This window comes from Argopecten irradians, chromosome 6 (genome assembly GCF_041381155.1).
Source record: "Argopecten irradians isolate NY chromosome 6, Ai_NY, whole genome shotgun sequence".
NCBI classification, from domain to species: Eukaryota; Metazoa; Mollusca; class Bivalvia; order Pectinida; family Pectinidae; genus Argopecten; species Argopecten irradians.
In genome coordinates, this window is record NC_091139.1 from 123,659 (window position 1) to 142,276 (window position 18,618).

General features: G+C 33.2%; 2 long non-coding RNA genes across 3 annotated transcripts; both read right to left on the reverse strand.

Moving 5' to 3' along the window:
- Window positions 1-1,760: 1,760 nt before the first annotated feature.
- LOC138324680 (uncharacterized) lies at window positions 1,761-4,129 on the reverse strand. 2 transcript variants are annotated; one of them, XR_011208660.1, is made up of 4 exons: window positions 3,996-4,129; window positions 2,963-3,059; window positions 2,463-2,503; window positions 1,761-2,149 (listed from the first exon to the last, which is right to left on the reverse strand). It is a non-coding gene; the product is annotated as an uncharacterized lncRNA (long non-coding RNA). The 2 variants fall into 2 exon arrangements; XR_011208661.1 differs by lacking the exon at window positions 3,996-4,129 and adding an exon at window positions 3,904-3,942.
- Window positions 4,130-6,914: 2,785 nt separating this feature from the next.
- On the reverse strand, window positions 6,915-8,886 carry LOC138324681 (uncharacterized). The gene is made up of 3 exons (XR_011208662.1): window positions 8,801-8,886; window positions 7,096-7,191; window positions 6,915-7,012 (listed from the first exon to the last, which is right to left on the reverse strand). It is a non-coding gene; the product is annotated as an uncharacterized lncRNA (long non-coding RNA).
- Between the last annotated feature and the right edge of the window lie 9,732 nt (window positions 8,887-18,618).

Below are 18,618 nucleotides of genomic sequence, written 5' to 3' on the forward strand. Positions count from 1 at the left end.
TCGTCAAAACAGATGAATCCATAGCATCACTCGATAACTTAAATATTTATCGTCCAATTTCAACCAAATGTTATAAATTATTTTATGTCAATGAGATTTCAAATGAGTTTCATAATTGGGCAAAATCTGTCAATATTTGCAAGAGTTAATATCGTCATAACAGATAAATCCATCGTTTCCGCTCGATAACTTTAGTAATTATTGTTTGATTTCAACCATATTTGGTATATGGCTTTCTGTTAATGTGATCTTAAATGGGTTCGATACTGGTCAAAATCCATCAATATTTGCAAAAGGTACGGGACTTGATAACTTCACCTAATTATTAACAATATTTTCAACTGTAAATTACTATTTTTTGTGATTCTTTGCAAGCGACACATCCACTTTCGTAGAATTCTTGCCTTATTAGTGCTTGATATATTTCAGTAATTATTAATAACAGTGTTGTACCTTTTATGGCCCAGTCTAGCATAAATGAGAAACCAGCAGATAAATTCAATTTAAGTATATAGATATATAATACTATACAGAGATGGTTTACAATATCTAAGCAATCGATGATAATACATGAGTAATATGAGAATTCAAAGTGTTACTTGTCTGTATGCGAATGCCCTGGTATATCCGTGATCCTTCCAGGTTCTTTATTAACAAGATTCAAAACTCTACGAGGAAAATGAATGTCCACAGGTAATTTATAAAGTTCTAGGCAATATGAATAAATCCACAAAATGCGTTGTAACAATCCACAGATAAAGTCACAATAGTTCTCCCAATAAAATATGATATGGCGCAGTACGAGTTTTGATATGATTAATTACAGGTCTCATTACAGCTCTGATTTAGCCTTGGACAGCTGGAGTATATATAGCTAAACCCTAATTCAAGAAAATTGGAGAACCTTCTACTTCTAAAAATATCTAATTAAAATCAGTAAACAAATAAACACACAAAACTTTCTGGAAATAGATCATTCTCGATCCTTACTTATAATCAAAATGTTTACAAACATGTATGTTTATACATGTTAATATTCTAGAAAGCTCTATAACCTAAATTAATGGTATGATGGTATGGCCTTAGGATGTATTGATAATATAGCTATAGGAGTTATCTCCCTTATCTAATAGCTACATGTATTAAGTGTCATACATAACATACCAAAAACATGTGTAAGTACATAGAGATTGGGAACTCATTCATTGTCCTTTCTGATGGCAAAGGGAATGCGGTGTATAGGCATTTTCCCCTGGCTACAATTTATATGTATAAGTGCATTTGTTTCAACAAATCATTTTGTTTTTGTACATAAAAAGTGTAAACCTTATTTCATGGTCCGATAATACCATTTTTTCCTGGATAAACATACATTTAAAACGACTTGAAAATTCCGAAACATTTATTACAGGTTATATCCAGAAGGTCGTATACCGGTATTCACCTGTCCACTTTACCGCCATTTGTGACTAGACAACACGTCTAAGGTTCAAACTTTTTTATCAAGATTTCTGCAGTTTATGTCAACGCCGTGTTTTGTGTATAGGTATACACACACAGTTCTTTATATTTTATGTAAAGAAATTATGCATCTGTACATTCCATCATCATTTCATGTTAAAGTCATAGATGATGGAATGTACAGATGCAGTAGTGAACCTTCGCTAATATTATACTCAATCATACAAGAATACACATTAAGACATATGTATTTAGTTCATTTTTTTAAATCAAACTCGACATTATATAACTTCACAAGGTAATGACAAATGACCTTCCACTTGACTTAAGGTATTTAAGTGAAACGACAGAGAAGTTAATACCGTCAAGCCTGTTATTGGTGGCCGACGAGTTTTATACATATTAGGAAAACGAAGAAATGTCAATGACATGAGCAAACTATGGTAGACTTTACGGGAAGTCAATTTTAAATGACGTCACAAATGCATTGATAATCTTCATCTGAGGAATATGTGATGATGTGATACAAATCTGCTGTCCTTGCTAGTATTGTGTAAAAGAATTTGTTTGTGCACTTTCTGTAAACATTAGTATCTGACTGTTAGTTGACCACCATTTCATATACATGCGGGGTCCTCTCCTTGGTCATGAGATATAGATGTGTATCCAGGTTCTGTGATGGAGAGTTCTGCAATGAAAATATCAACATAAAAATCATGTGAGAAGATCTAGTACATTGATGGAGGTATAACTTGTAACCAGTGAGATTTGATGGGAAGTTGTATAGTGGTACTGGGCATATACAGAATCAACCATGATATATCACATTAGAATATAAATTATATAAACAATACAGGGATAGTTGTGTGATACGTTTTGTTGAACTCTAAGGCTGAGGCACGGAAACAAGCAGACACGTATTTTGTAATGATAGTTAACCGAAAATTAATACCTAAAGAGATGTTTGTGTTGCATCTATTTAAGACTTCAACATTACTTACCTATCGTCTTATTGGCTGCATTGTATCTCTGCAGTCTTCGCCTGAAGATAGAAATACTTATCATATATCCCATATTGAAACTTCGATTAATTTCCAATATGTGTGTATTCAGATTATGCATAGTTCAGAGTTATGTCATTTGCGGGTAGGTATCCATTGTGATATCATTACTTTGTAAACACAAATTACGTTGTTTTTTTTTATCTGAAATATAGATGACGTTACACTCATACATACATTACGTGACAATCAATACCTACCCGCAGGAATAGATAAACTCTAATATAAAAATGCAGAATAATAAATTAATATGAAGACACATGCTGCTGATTAATTGATTTACAACACAGGGTGGTTTCACAGTCAGGATATCGATCCAGATCTCAGGTCACCGCTTTAAAACATTTTATTTCTTGATTTATACTTATTGTAATGATGCTGTAAATTATTAAATCTTCATTACAATTTATGTTTTTATTAATGTAAGTATAAATACTTACCGAAGACATACTATCACTACTAATGCGGTGGTGAAAGCAGCGAACAAAAGTCCACAAATAGCAGCCAGGACAGCTACAGTTATCTGGTTAGAATGGTCTGTTGAAGTGTAAATCAACAGTGAAAGCTAAGTTACTATTGTTTTACATGTTTTTTGTTTTGTTTTCATGAATAATGTTGAAAACATTATACCACATATATATGTGTTATACAGAAATATAAACAAAATACCAATGAAATAATTAATATATCTTTTAATTGTTTTATGATTTAGATTCGGTAAATATGAGTTAAAGATGCAAACTATACGTGACCGTTATCCTTATGACCATTTATCTATACAAGTGGTAAGGCAGTGACCGTCGTCCTTATTGCTATTTACCTATATCCGTGGTAAGACAGTGGCTGTCGTCTTAATTAATATTTACATATATCCGTGGTAAGAGAGCACCAGTCGTCTTTATTTTTATTTACCTTTATCCTTGGTAAGATAGTGTCTGTGGTCATTATTACTATTTACCTATATCCGTGGTTAGACAGTGTCTGACGTCCTTATAACTATTTACCTATATCCGTGGTTAGACAGTGTCTGACGTCCTTACAACTATTTACATGCATGCGTGCTAAGACAGTGGCAGTAGTCATTTTTAATATAAACCTGTATACTTGGTTATACAGTGGCCGTCGTCATTATTAAAATGTATCTATATCGGGTGTTTAGACAGTGGCCGTCGTCCTAATCTATATTTACCTTTATCCTTCGTAAGACAATGGCTGTCGTCCTTTTTTAATATTTACCTATATCTGTGGTAAGACAGTAGTGGCCGTTGTGTCATTTTTTAATATTTACCTATATCTGTGGTACGACAGTGGCCGTTGTCTTTTTTAATATCTACCTATATCCGCGCTAAGACAGTTGCCGTTGTCTTTTTTTAATATTTACCTATATCCGTGGTAAAACAGGGGCCGCCGTCCTTATTACTATTTACCTATATTCGTAGTAAGTAAGTGGCCGTCGTCCTTTCTGATATTTACCTGTATCCGTTGTAAGACAGCGCCCGTCGTCCTTATTTACATTACAAATATCCGTTGTAAAACAGTGGCCGTCGTCCTTATTACAGATATTGTCCTTGCATGTATCAGGACAATCAGCCCCACACACCACGCCGTACTTCTCCAGGATTAACATTCTAAATATAACAATGATACCAGAATAAATGAGTCTCAAACAAAATAAATGCTTTTTGTTCATTTTTGGTTATTTAGGGATACTACGTTTCAGGATAACATTCTACATAGAACAATGATACCAGGACAAATAAGTCTCAAACAAAATAAATGCTTTTTGTTCATTTTTTGGTTATTTAGGGATACTACGTTTTCAGTGATAGACAAAAGATGGATGAAAGTAAAATTTGTTTGTTAAGGCTAAAACTGATGACATCATCGAAATTACTGTGCAGGCGATACATTTACGCCAGGTTTACGTCATACAAAATTTCATTATTGAAACATTTCTCATTTCATTTTTTTTCATTTTGGTTTGTAAAGGACCTTGTTCGTTAAGTGGGAAAACAATACGTCTAAAAGAAACATATATATATCTTTTTTTTTAGTCTGAACCAATAAAAGTTCCCTTTTCTACCAAAAACGACCATACATGTTTCTGTAATTAGCTACTTACGATTAGTTCATGCGACTGCTATATTTGGTTTCATAACACACACAATTGAAAAATCAACAATTGCTTATACATTGTCAGGGTTTACCTAAACAGTGTCCGGTTCGTTGATCGCACTCGAAATCTTTACATGTTACTGGGCAGGTCAAGGAACACGATTCTCCGTATCTCCCAAACAACACAACCTACACAAATCAAACAAGTTTCTAATACAGATAAAAACCGAAATATGCCTTATGTTGTGATGCTCACCTCTGAGAATGACAAGTAAAGTTTTGAAAATTGTACTATCGTTACAAATATGCTGGATTATGTAAACATTTAATACGATGTGAACTATATTCTTATTTTTCGGAAATTGGAGAATCTTAACTAATAAAATGAATCGCAATTAAATGTACTCATAAATATTTTCAAACGTAAATCAAGATTTTTATATTAATATGATTGAAATGTGTATCTCGATGTACTCTATATTCTGAAAACATCATAAGAACGTTGTTAAAAGGGTGAATTCATAACAAGTTACGGCATGTATTGTCTTAGCTCAATTAGCAATCAATCTGTTTATTTCACCTTTTAATAAACCTTGTCCAAATATAAATATAATTGCAATTGCAATTTATATTCGGTTTAACTTTTTGGATCGATGTATTCTTTCTATGTCAATAGTCCCAAGTGGGCCTCGCGGGGGTGGAAGGGGGTGGGAGGGGGTGGGGGTGGGGGCGGGGGGTGGGTGGGGTGACATTTTGTTTACCAACATCTTATTGTATGGGATGTCCCATAAATCAGGTTACACTTTCAAAATGTTATTTCTTTAGATATTTTGGTAAATGAAGACATGCAATCAAACGTTTTATTGTATGCATAATATAAAATAACAATTCAATTCTGCTGAAAACAATTGACGTCATAATAATAACGCCATCATATTTAAGATAATGACAAGTCGGCTTTATATATGTACTTTGAAATGTTTTATACTTTGTAAAACAGTGTTTTTGGTCAGGTAATGCCCAAGTTCTCAACAACTCTATTTTTTCTGCTAGAGTATTACCAGAAGTACAGAAAATAACCATCAACACTAGAAGATGCTGTCCAATGCAAAAATAAGCATTAAAATAAGAACAAATCAAATATCAAGAGTAACGTCGTTTTTATAGCATTTTCCAAAAACATGTCTTTTGTAAAAATCATTGCTAAGATTACCTAGATTTGTTTGTTAAGCTGTTGGTTAACTAATGTTAATTTATGAAATCTATGATTGCAGACGTTTTGGAGACGAAATATACATATATGAAAGCACATCTCTACCCGATGCGATGCATTAATGGTTCAAATATCCATATGCCCATAATTGTTGACAAATAAAACAAACGGGATAAAGCTAACATTTCTGAAGAATTTGCGAGTCTCCCAAAGCCTCAAGGCATACAATTTTTATCAAAAGTTTGAAAACTTATTAATATCAAAGTAACAAAATCCAAACAAAGAATTTTAAACCAATGCTCTTCTCTTTAAAATGGGATTGCATAAGTTCTTTATGTCCTTTTGGTAAAAAAGTATCCTGAAACCATTGAATATCTGTTTTGGTAATGTGATAAAACTTTAAGCAGATATTTGCAGACATTTAAATTTAATATGAAATGGGTAAAACAGTTAATTGTTCTCGGAACATTCAGCTTATGTGATGGTGATTAAAATACAGATGATTTAATTTTAATTCTTATTATTGAAACAACGCTTAAACTATAAACTAATACCACTTAAGTTTTTAATAAAAAACAGCATTAAGGATACGTGAGAATAAAACTTTTGCTGTATTATTTTAGATAGTTTTGCCTTTTTCATAACTAGATATCGTAAATTTGCACACAATGCTTTACAGTTCATATTATCAAATTTTCCTGCAGTAGTTAAAACAAATCCCCAGACATTTCCATGTTTCCTGTGTTGATTACATTAGTATAATTATAGTGGATGTCTCTTTAAATTTAAATCTAATACCACTGTGCTGCTTAATTACAACTTTGGCAACTTGTCATCTAAAGCTCTCTCCTTATATATTTATTGACGTTTTGTACTGTCTTGTTATGAACAAGTAACAAAATCATGTCCTTTATATATTCAGGGCAGTCCTGATAATATAAGATATAACCATTTTTTCATTGATAAATTATCAAAAAATATTTACATTGAAACCATTACAATGTAGAAAGAAGACGTTCTCTATCAATAAAATATTGATATAATGCAAAACGTTAACTTTTATTACCTATGCAGTGTCCTGTGTCCTTTCCACACAACATGTCCTTGCAATTTCCATGGCAGTTCTTATCACATATTTCCCCATGTTTTCCTGCGATGCATTCTGCAAATAAAAACATATGTCACAGTTTTGGAAAGACATAACCTTGTTGTAAGTTATATACATCTGGGACGTTTTTCTATTACCTATGCAGTGTCCTGTATCCTTTCCACATAACTTGTTCTTACAATTTTCAGGGCAGTCCTGATCACATATGTCACCATATTTTCCAGCGATACAGCCTGCAAAAGCAAATATAATATAGTTAAAACATTACAAAGTGGAAGGAAGATATTTTCTACCACCATCCACTGGTTTGTCATCGGTTTTAGCAGTGGACGATTTCTTGTCAACCCATAGTTATGATAGATTACACGCGCTAACCTTTTGAACCTGAAGACAATTTGGTGACGTCATGACCATGCGTCCATTGTCGATGACGTCATCAATAATGACATGCAGGCGATGGAACCATGCTCATGTTGCAGCGAAATTGCTTATGTTCTGGTTATAATCTCCTCTTTTTCTTTTGTATGTGGGAGAAAAAAGAATCATGCCCTACCTATGTGGGTGTTACGACAAAATCACAACCCTCGGGGGATTTCCTGAATGTCCAACCCTCAGCAAGCCTGGGGTTGGACGTTCATGAATTATCCCGCGGGTCGTGATTTTGTTGGCACGCGCTCTAGGTAGGGAAATATCCTATTAGTCTTTTAATCTAACGGATTCCTTTCCGCGCAAACTATTCTTACAATTTCCCGGACAGTTGTGTTCACATTTGATGTCGTGCTTTCCAGTAATACAATCTGAGAAAATGAAAACAATATCGACAGGTGATTACATTAGCACGTGACTTGTCAATGTTTTCAACAATACGAATCAATTACCAGTGTACTAATACAGATAAGAACATTTTTTCTTTGTGCAGTTTTTTCTACGTATTTAGTGATTGACATTTCATGATTTATTGCATTAGAAAGTAATTTAAAGATGATGATTAAGTGATGATAAAATTAGATAAAACCCAACATATTTCATTTATATGTTATAAAGAAAGATCAAGTTATGAATGTGATGGAAATGTCGATAATACAATTTTTTAGTCTTTTTTACCTTTTTTTAAATTTTGATTTTATTCGGATTTGTCATTCAATAACACAAAAACAAGGTAAAAGCCAACATTCCGTTTTTCGTTCGATATGAAAAATAAGATGTATACACTCAAAAAATGTTGTCTAACATCACTTCTTCCTTAATCTTTACCAAATCACGTTAGCAAATTTTAACCTCCATCTTTAAAGAATGATATATGTGCAAATCAATTTACGAAAATGTAAAATAATATCCACGATACCTCGAAATATGTTTTTGACTTGCTTTATCGCACTTGAACTTCAATAAAATAAACGTCAACTTCCATATTTCCTTATTCGAGATTATAAATTCATTAAAAATATTACCATAGGCCAAGTTGATATTATTTCACATACATTAACAATGCAATCAAAAGTAACACCACTTTTAATCAAACATTTTAAACTCGGATTATATTTTCACCTACAATATTGTAGCAATTTCTACTGAATTTCTCTCAAAGTCCACAAAGGCAATATGAGGAGTAGTTATATTGTCATGTTGCACCGTACTTCAAACAGGTAGAAACAAATATGGTCTCAAAGTCAAACCATTTCAACGTAGAAGGAAGGCATTTCATGTCCTTACAATCTCCAGGACATTCCTGGTCACAAGTAATAACATGTTTTCCAGAAATACATCCTCCAAAAATATATGTAGTAATTGTTAACAGGGGTTTTTGTCCTGTGGTACAGTATATGTATGAATGTAAATTACCTATTAAGCAGTACCCAGTATCCTTTCCACACAACTTGTCCTCACAATTTCCAGGGCAGACATGATCACATACATCACCATGTTTTTCCAGCTATACATTCTATAACAAACAAATATAACTTAAGGATAGTTTATTTTCGAAGTATGGGGTTTTATATCGCTCGCGTAGAATAAATAATGACGAAGGCGTAGACTAACGTCCATCTGTCAATTTTGTAAATTCACATAACGGGATATATAACCACCATATTGACACCGGATAAATAAGGTCCTTATTTTTTTATAAGATATTGTACTTGTATGTTTACCTGATACAGTAGCCTGTGTCCCCTTTCCACTACACCGATCAGTTCCTTTCCCAATATGAGAGGTCATTGTTGTCTCCACACAGTGTCCACCCACTCTTGATCCAGGGATAACAATCCTGGAAATAAATATAAGATTATAACTTTAGTGATGCTCTACCCGAGGCGACAGAGCATAACTGGATACTACATTTTATACAATATTAAGTATTTAATCGTGTATACTAATGCAATGTCTAAAACAAATTTAAAAAACTTATTACACAAGATAATATTAATTTTCTGCTTTCGGTGCTATGCGCAATCAGTACGGCATCATTTCATATAGGACATGGAGTGCCATGCTATTTTTTCCCCGATGTAACTTTATTACTTTATTATTTTTTATCTAGTAGTAAACCTTGGGAAGCCCATTTTTTTCAATGGTAGTTATGGTGTAAGAGTAAAGGAACTTTTGTTACACGATGAATAAATTCTTATCTTGAATAGATAAATGGTTCAAACGATTGAACTTTAATTTTACTCAAATGTGATTGAAACAGTTCCTTTTTATCAAGTAACCTTCTTCAAATAATTTCAGAGAACAAGTTTACAATACACACAAAATATTAATGTGCAGTAAACGGAACTATGTTCAATGTTGCGGTGAAAATGAAACTGTTTTTTTGGCTTTTATCTCATCTTTTTTTATCATTCCCTGCCTATGTGGGTGTTGACAATTGAAAATCGCAGCCCTCGGGAGGTAATAATATACTGTCCCAACACATCCTGGCAAGCATATTCTAGGTCTAGACGTTTTTCATGACATCACCTGCGGGTTTGTGATTTTCGTAGGGAAACAATCGGTAAATTTTAACTGTATCATATTAAATTATGATACAGGTCACCAGCCATCACAGAGTGTTTTAGAGTAATACTCGCCAATAACATAGTCCCGTGGTCCTTTTCCGATCTACTACAACCCGTCCTTAGCAATTCGGTATGGACAATTTCAATTCACAGAATCACGCCGCTGTCTTCCGGGAAATACATGCTAAACACACAAGAATAACTCTCTCCATTAATAAATTTTGCATTGTACAAAGTCATGCTACTCTTGTAATGTGTTGATTACGATCAACATAGCGATTGATGTAAATTTTATTATTTTTACTGAATGACATCTTTGCCGGTTCTAAAAATTAGACGTTTGGGTTACAAAGAATACTAATCTTGATATTAAGTTTAATGATGCACAGAAATCTGACCAAAACATTGACAAAAATGCCTCACCTGAACCAGTTTCCCAATTTTGTTCTTAATGCTCAGAAGGCTATCTAAGGCAGTTGGTAGTTTAGAACAATTTCTGTTTCACATCTAGGAGCCCAAATATCTCATACGTAATGCAAATCTAAGGCAATTCTCTAATCTAGCCGCCCTCGTTATAACTTACTGTCGGTTATTTCTATTCTAGTAAGTATCAAAATTTCCACTGAGAGTATTTATGTTAGACACAAACAAAAGCGCAGACACAACGATTGTGACGGTCGCCTTTTTCTAAACAACTTCGACAGCTTCACGATTGGCTTATGATAAACATGCGTAGATAAATCCATAGAGAATAAGAACATTATCAATTTTTGAGTCAGATTGACCTTTTGAAGACACAGTATCATATTTCAAAATACATCCTGATTAATTTATTCTTTTACATAATATTTTCCGTATACCCAACTCTTAACAGAATATTGTTTTCCCCAATTTATATTCCATTGTGAAACAGTGTTTTAATTATACCTAACCTAGACTGCATCATGAGATTTTGTAAAACAGCAGGACTACTAGATCATACTAATGTCAATTTTCATTATGCTGTTAATACTTAGAAATCGGGCGAAAGTAATCAACCCCTTCCAGCTAAATATGTGCCAATAAATTCAAGACTTTACGTTAGTTTTCGAGTTACTAAATCGCAACTGCTCTGGATCGGCAGCACTCTTACCTTCTATATACTTTTGTAAGAAAAAATTCAGGAGAATACGGCGCAAAAATGTGTCCGACGTAGCTCTCTTCAAGTCCCAATAATGACGACTCGACTTCGCGAATTGAATTTCAGAATCTCACAAATATAATTCAATTATGAAAATAGGAGTCGATCTCATGCATGACTGTATTTCTCTGATAGTACATCACAAAAATGTAAATACATAGAGGCTCATTAGATGTAACTATATCTGACACTTCATACAACATGTAGGTTTATGTAATTGAAATTGGACAGATTTCTGTTTGCAAACTTAATAATCTAGACTACTCCTATAATATGTTATTTATTGACGTTTTGTGCGTACTGATTGTTTTTATGAACATTTACATGTATAATTATGATGGAATTAGACTAAAAATATTATGAAATTAATAATAATCCTGTCTATCTTTTCGCAATAGAAAGGGTCCTTACACATTTTTCAACTGCTAGTCCTGATTACATATTACCTACACCTTTCTTTCTTATCACCTATTAATTATCTCTCTAAAAACAAAGAAATGAAGTGTACACCATTACTCAATGTAGAAAGAATCGAGACGGTTCTCCAATTCTGATACAATTAATACATAAAACGCAATAGCGTTAACTTTTAATATACCTATGCAGTGGTCCTGTTGTCCTTTTCCACACAACGATGTTCCCTTACAATTTCTATTGCATTCCTGATCACATACATTCACCATGTTTTTCCGGCGAATACATTCTAAGCATATATAGTAATAGTTAATCCATTACAAAGTGGAAGGAAGACATTGTGTTTATAAACACAAAAAAAAAAAAAAAAAAAAAAACCATATGTATAATATCAAACGGGATTTTACTTGGATTACACATATGCAATGTCCGGAGTCATATAATCCGCACAAACCATTTTTTTACAAATCCCCCGGACAGTTTATTGTTCACATTGTATGACGTGCTTTCCAGTTCTATATAAATCTGAGAAAATGAAAAATGATGTTTTGATAGGTGATTACAATGACTTGGCAATGGTTCCCAGCTAAACAGATACTTATCCAGTGGAGTACCAACAGATAAGATCAGTTTCATATCACAAAAAGATATTCTTTGTGGAGTTTTTTTTTTTACGTATTTCAGTGATTGCCTGTATGTATAAATTGGATTACACTTACATCAGAAAGTTAGTTTTAAAGATGCTGAATTAAGTACATAAAGCGAATAGATGACAAATTCAGATAAATAAAACTCAAAATAGTTCACGGCAAAGATAGATCAAATTCTTGATTGTAATGGAATTCGTCGACTCGTGCTTCAATGGCTTAAAAACTTAGCAAAAAGTGGAATATAAACACTTATCATCGTTTTTATGAAATTTTGCTTCTTATTATTTGGATTTCTGCCATTTAATAACCACAGAGTAAATACGTGACTATAACAAACGACAACATTCTCGGACTATTCGTTTACATATAAAAATGATGTTATTACCCACACTCAAACTCAGCTTTTTCAATAACATCGTTTCCTTTCTTTATATTTTATCCAAATCTGTCTTTCCATACTTATGAAAAACAAAGTACTATTTTCTCGTGTCTTTATTTTTTTTGCCAAGTTATCACCGAGTGACTCGAAATATGTCATTTGCGTTACCACCCTACGTTGGACGCCAACACTTCAACTAAAATTGATATTTCATTAAAGTATTTACTTATGCAAGATTTAAAACTCGTTTGTTCTGTAGACCTAAAGCATTACCATCTAGCCCAATTCATATCATTTTACATCACAATAACAGAAGAATAAAAAGTTGTGTTTTTTATCAAACAATCTGACAAAGTTGAGTGAGATCGTGTTTTTACTATGCTGTAACTCAGTTTTCATTTGTTATCTCCACAAAGCCTATCATTGGGGGCGCAATTATGAGAGAGCAGTTACATTTGCTTGTTGCATCGCCACGTCGTTTGGTACGCAGCACTTCAAAACAGCTATAGCACTCATAAAATATAGTCCATTTTAAAACACATTTATAAAGTAGAAGGAATGTCATTCATTTAATACCAACTGGTTATATATATTATATAGCAAAAATACAAGCACACGGTTACACTTTGTATAAAGATACTTTGCTACTATGCAGTGTACTCCATGTGTCCGTTACTTCACACTTCATTTCATAAGACAATTTTTCATGGTGCTATCCAGATCACGATGTAATCACCCATTCTATTTCCCCAGCAAAACAACTCCTTCGCAAAAAGAGGTATCTAATAAACAACCACTCCAACCCCGAACCATATTGATCAGTTAAGAGGGAGGGTTTTTGTCTATTCGTGGCAAAGTAAAAGTAATGAATGTGAATATGACCTATGCTATGTCCTATGTTCCTTTTCACCCATTAACATGTTCCGTACAATTTCCAGTGGGCAGTCCTTATTTACATATTATCACCATGTTTTCACAGCGATAACAATCTATAGTTACAAACACAATATCATACGTTACAAACGTGGATAGTAATAGCATATGATAATTAATGTACAAATTAATAGTTTGAGGTCAATATGGGTTTTATACTCAACCCGCGGTAGTATGAAATATATGACCCCGAGGCCGTAGCCCGAAGGGATTTATTTTAAATTATAATAAGGGCAATTAACACACCAAATGGACTGAAACAATAGGTCACAGTTTTTCGAATTAGATTTTGTCATTTTCATTAAAACATCATATCAAAAAACAATATAATGTATTATATCGGATTACAATAACACAAGCATTGGAGCACACACAGAAGAACAACGCCACCCTGAAGAAATGCAGTGTTTAGGAAATGAACGGTCCCGCAAAGAAATGTTGACTCGGTTGTTTCTAAAAAACCAATAATGCTTTAGCATTAGAATCGTCATCTCTGTCACTCATGCTATAATGCCAATGAAAAATAGTGGATACAATTGAACATAAATCTCTCGTATATACTTTGGTTAAAAATCAATGAAGTACACATGGGAAATAACAGGCTAATTATTGAATTTACTGGAAACAGTGCCCCTATATCCTTTTAACACAACACCATTTCATTTCTAGTACATGATCATGATCACATCGTTTTACCATTATGGATTTTCCTTGATATATTTTGCAAAAAAAATGATGTTCACTATATTTGAAAGTAGAATGGAAGACAGTAGAAGGACATATATGGCAAACACAATAAAGTACACATATTGGGTAACGGTTAAATCTGGATTTTACCTATAAACAGTAATCCTGAGTCCTTTCCGCAACACGCCCGTCCTTGCAATTGAGAGGACACCGCCGTTCACAGGTATCACCGTACGTTCCAGGAATACATTTCTGGAAATAAAATAGAGAGTTTTAGCTTACGTGGTTAGTTCAGTGTTTCAACGATTTGATATTAGATATGATCACTACTCATATTGAAATTCTACCTCCCTATTACCTATGTTTAACCTTCTTCAAATGATATCAGATTATGATAGCGGCGAATGTGCCTTGTTTTTGGCTATTATTTTAACATTTTCTTTTGTTTATTGTAGAGAAAAACGAGATCAGTACATACCTATGCGGATGTGACAATGACTAACAAGCCCTTGGGGGTAATTCCTTAATGTGCCTAACGCTCTAGGCAAGACTGGGTTTGGACGATTAATGTATTACCCTTCGGGTTATGCTCTTCGGTGTCGACACCCTCTAGGTATGGAGAATTTATATTAGATAGGTCTGATCTTTATTACACGACAAGGCCAGTCAGTGGTATTATTGATATAATACAAACCATTACAAAATAATACAGAACCATTACAAAGTAGTTGTATGAGATAATACTCGCCTAAACAATGTCCTGTTGTCCTTTACGACACGAACAAACCGCCCAATACAATTGGATTGACAATTCAATATCACTAGAATACATCGCGTGCTTTTCCAGGAATACAATGCTAAAACCACAGGTAATCTCTCCTCACATGAAAAACTTTTACCTTTGTACAAAGTCCATCGTTAACTATGCTGTGTTGATTAAGTATCAATATTGCTTTTTGTTGTATTCATAACTTAATTTCTCATGAATGGAGCATTTGGCTAATTCTAAAAAGTAGACATTCTGGTCAATATAAAGAGTTTATAATTGTCTTTTAATATCATCAATGAGAATTTGGACAAAAAATTACAAAATCGTCCTCACCTGAACAGATACCCCATTGTTTTTATCACAGAGGCTAATAAAGTGCAAGTTGGTAGAACATTTCTGTATTCACTATCTAGGACCATAATTTCATAAGGAATGCAATCTAAAATTAAAAGCGCCCCTATATAATTAGGTCGGGTTATTTATCTGAAAGTCAATAACGATTTCATTTTTTAAATATTACAAACAATGCAGAACAAATAATGGCGCCTTATTAAACGAGCCCGCTTCTGATTGGCAAAGACTAACAGCGTATTTATTCCCATAGGAAATGGATAATACAATTTTGAGAGGAAGATGATATTGTCTTTATGTAAGACCACAGAATCTTTATCCATCCTTTTCCTGTATATTTTTTATTTATTACATTTAAATATTTCTTACAAACACATAACAGAGATTAAATTTAATAAAATTCCCACAGTTTTCAACTCTCCATCATGAACGCACGTGTTTATTTTCCATTAATCTAGATGTGCATATAGATTTTGTTAAACTCAGAGTACTTACATATCATTTAGTTGTTGATTTTTACCAAATATGTTAGTTCTTTAATTAGAGAATCTGGCGAAAGGTTATTCACCCCTTCAGCTTAGATATTTGCCATATAATTAATTTTTTACAAGTTTTTTATTACTAAATCTAACTCTCTGGATTGGCAGATTTTTTTTTCCTTTATATACTTTGAAGAATACCAAATCGAGAAACGGCGTCAAAAGTCCGACGTAATCATGAACGTTCCCAATAATGGACGTCGACGTTTGCGTATTGATTTAGAAAAAAAATCCATTTTGAATATATAGAGCCGTATGCCTTGAACGCATTTTCTGTTATCAAAAATTTAAATATAAGCATTGAGATGTACACTACTTTTTAACTTCATACATGTAGGTGAATGAAATAACGAATCTTGTTTGCTAAACTTTTGAGCTAAGCGCAGGATTCACACAGTTTGGACAAACATTTCATTTACATACCCCTATTGAAGTTGAAAATAGGTAAACATTTAATGCTCTCAATTGAACTGCTGTAATCACAATACCCATTGTCCTTATGACTAGTAGAGCCTATCAGTGACAATTAAGTAGAACAATCAAGGAGTCACATCTGATTATCCATAGCGTTCGTAGGAATGCAATCTAAAAAGATGTAATGAACATTCGTTTTGGCAATTATCTGAAATATTAGGTAGAAATTATGACAATACTTCTGTTTGCTTAATACCATAATTATAGTTAACCCAATATTTCGAGAGTAGTCGTTTGTTTTCTGATATAAAAAAGGCGGGATGAGCAATCTTTGAATTACGTTTAAACTGCAGCTCCAGTGTGTTTTATAAAATAGTTACATAACTAGATACCAGTATGACTATTAACACATGAAGATAATGTTTTTTTTACAGTTACAATTATTTGCGGATTATTGTCCCTTGATTTTGTATAATAAAAGAGATATTCTGAATTATTTTTGCTGATTCCTTACCTGCACCCGTCCCGTTGTCTTTCTCCACACCACTCATAGTCTTTTAAACAGTTTCTTCCTGGCTAACGTGAGGTTTATCATGAATAATCCCCCCGTCTTCTGTCCCTGTGAAAACAATCTAAAAACAGCATTAGTCCTAATCTTCCTCAAATTGTATTAGGTTCACAACGAAATGCAAGCTTAAAATCAGGAATTATAACAAACATTGTGGTATATCATAGTTTAGTATATTATATGGTTATCGCAAGTTATGAACAATAATTTGTTTACATTCTAATACACATAAACTTGATGAGATCGAATATAAAAATCATTAAACGTATTCAAGGTCCAATTGCAAGATGTAAACTCTACTAGCGAAATACAACTACAAATAAAATATATGCAAAGGCAGGCATTTGTACGTGTATGATGCATCTTTTTGTATCTCTTAAAGACACTTCATTTTTTTACCTTGTATAAATAATTGCATTAAAACATGTATTATAAAAAGTACATTGGTGCATCTTACGAAGTTTATAAAGTTACTCTTTGAATCACATAGATAGGTCCCTGCATATGCTATCATTAATTTCATGATACAATTTAAGGAATAACAGCCGTTACATACTACATGCGGAGGAAATTCAATGTTTAAAAATGTTATTCCTTGAAAATAGAGTTCAATGGAGTCCTCTAAATCTTGCCTGTTATTATTCGGAATTTTCGTCTAGTATAGCCTTACTGCAAACTCAAAAACCCTAATGACCATCAGTAGCGAGTTTAGAGCAGGACTAATCTTAAACCAGTGATAAGGGGTTAAGTATGTATTGCTATGAAATGTATAACTTACTGAAAGCAAGCACCAGCTCGGAGGGATTTACAGTTCCCGCCATAAACACAACCGACGTACAACTTGTTGAGCCAATTCCCCCGGCCCGAATTTCCCAGCAGGACATCCTGGTTAATAATTATAAATCCTATTTTATATGGAAACAATAAATGTCTATAGGAACACAGTGGAACAATCTTGTCCTTTTGTAAAGTATAAGCTGTTTACTACGCGAGAAAATAAACTTTAAATTTAAGAATACTTGTTATCAAAGTAAAAAACACATTCTAAGAAAACAAACCTAATTAAATTTAAACTTAATTTCTCTAGAAGTGCAAATGTTATAAAAGTTTAGCGACTTTCTTCTACATAAAGTGTGAACTGAATCGCATGGAAACAGAATTATAGTAATGCAGGTGGGCAGCACCGTCGAAACCTTGAGAAAAAGAAAGCTGCAGCACAGTTGAAAATAATGTAATTTTGGTGATTACCTGGTTACTAAAAATGTTTTTGGTACTCATATCAATAAAGAACTCGTTCAGAAATTTCTGGTGGTGGCCGCGTGATGATGAATTGCGATGTTGTCAGATTACAATAGAAACATTATGCACCGCTTATAGAGAAATTAACTCACTTGCTTCACTCCTCCAAAATATTTGGACACGCTGTCATTTCAACACACGCTAATTATTGGCACCAAGTCATTTAATATACCAACCGCATAATAAATGAAGACGCATTATTAGATAAACCTGCTAATGTTGGAAAGAGTCATTTCATCCCTCGCTAATATTTCATCACACTGCCAAAACTTCATTATCAATATTACAGATTCGCCCTAAGTGTTTCGGTATCGCATTATAATCAACTTTACTTTTCAGTACTGGGTAATTTACAAAAATGTCCAATGGAAAGTGTTACAATCGTACTGAAATTTTAAGACATTTACGTTAATAAAAAAAATAGATATTTTGACGAGTATTAATGGCTATTTGATTATAATGCAATATAACGCATTCATGT